The following is a 2,170-nucleotide window of genomic DNA, read 5'->3' on the forward strand; positions in this document are numbered from 1 at the left end:
AAAGTAAATCATTACTCAGTGTATTCTTTTCTAATATGAGAGCTTCTTCGCACGTTAAGACATACGTATTCATTAGATCCCATAAGGCTGCTATCACACGTCGGTTTGTTTCGGAAGAACAACTGTTTGGAACAATTTTTCTGCTTTGTCACAACAGCCAGTCACCATAGATCGCTTTGTGGCTAACACCGGGGAAACTGGTTCCCAATTACAAACAAGCTGATAGTTGATTGGTTGAAAACGAACAACTTGCAATTTTTTTGGAAAGGAAGGAAAAAGTCGCACGTCTTTCTTTCGATAGTAAAGCAGGCAGAAAAATTCTCCGAAACAGTTGTTCGTGTGAAACAAACGCCGTGTGATATAGGCCTAAGGCGCTGTAAGGTAAAGTATCCTTGAGTCGAAGAAAGTTCTTTTTTCCAAAGAGTGCTTGTAATATAGCCAGTCGGCAGGGAGACTCCACAGGCAATAATTTGAGAAGATATTTAGCATTCCATTACATTTTTCCTTGTTGGATATAGACTCTCACCAAGCAATAGTCGTTGTATTTAAAATAAAACAGCACCTCTGTGACGTTCTCTTAGACAGATTGAGAGAGAGAAATGAAGTCGCTTTCACCTCGAGTGCCTCTTTTATAAAGAGCGTGACGTCATCTAATAGATACACATTATCATTTGGAAAGAATTTTTTTTCCTTTGAAGAGAAAACAATTGAAGATTACATGACTACTAAACCATTAGAGATAAATCAGCCAAAAATGTTGAAAACCATTCGTTGATTCTTTAATGAAGAAAGGAAGATTACTCTCTTATGAATCATCTGGACCATGTTGTATTGGATCCATCTTCTTCAGAAATGCATTGTGATCTAAAGCGAAACGGCAGGAATATTTATATATAACTAGAAATGATTCCATTCTTCAAAAAAATGGTCGGCTGGAAAAATATTTCAGAGCTGAAAGAAAATATCTCAGAAATAAAAAAAAAAAAAACAAAAAAACTGTCTCCTTTTTAATGATTTTAAGACGTCATTAAAATGAACTCCTTTTCCATTTCGAGATTCTAATGCTTCTAAAAATAGATTCTGAGACATACAATCTTTGAATCTCAAAATTGGAAGAGTTCATTTTAATGATGTCTTAAAAGATATCATTAAAATGAACAAAACATTTTTTCTTATTTCTATCTGAGATATTTCTCTCAGATCTGAGAGATTTTTTCAGCTTACCATTTTTTTTTTTAAATGGAATTATTTCTATCTATATAAACATTCCGTGTTTCGCTTTAGACGTGCTATTGAAGACCAATATAACATAATCTCTTTTCCCAAGCTGAATAAAAGCTTTTCCCATAACAAGAAAATTCAAATTAGTCTGAGATAATCAGTACGAGTTGACTACAAAAAATGAGAATATCCAATATAGATTGAAAAGGATAAAAATATTATTATAAGGCTATCCAAGATTGGCTTGAGGAAGTTATAAAAAATGGGTCTGGAAGGAAAAGTGTGGATTCGGGAAAAAATATCCACTTTTTCCTAATGCTTTCATTCCTTCCAAACCCATTTCTTTTACATCCTTAAAACTCCTTGTCTCTTAAGAGAAAAGAAGATTTTTGAAAATATACAGAAAAAAGTGGAGGAGTGTAAGATCTGCCTCTGCTATTCCACATAAACTAAATTTAGATCCTACAATGAACCTGGCGAATTCTTGCACAGGCGTGAATAAATTACCAGCACAGAAGAAGGGTGAAAATAACCCTTTATTTAATTCAAATAATTAACAGAAAGGCACGATCTTTGTGCTTTACAATGGCACCGTCAACTTGCGGTGAAACTAAAACGTAGAATATAATTCAGATCAAAATCTAAAATAAAACAGTGCTGAATTAGCACGTTAAATTACGCCTAAAAGGCTGACTCAAAAAATGCTAATAGCCGTGACGATAATCTGAAATGACCAACAGCGACATAGCAACAGCGACATAGCAAATGACGTAACAGCGACATAGCAACGGAACGTGAGCTGGCTAGCGAAAACACGCTCTGAATAAACTCAGAAATCAACCCGTTTAAATACTTACTTCACTTTGTAGGGGTTTCCTTATTTTGCGTAACAAATTTATTTTAAGTTGATACCTTTATCTGAACATCTCAACTTCCCCTTACATTCTCT

The sequence above is a fragment of the Stegodyphus dumicola genome, chromosome X2 (assembly GCF_044657685.1).
Source record: "Stegodyphus dumicola isolate Sdum_Otavi_A_Nest chromosome X2, ASM4465768v1".
NCBI classification, from domain to species: Eukaryota; Metazoa; Arthropoda; class Arachnida; order Araneae; family Eresidae; genus Stegodyphus; species Stegodyphus dumicola.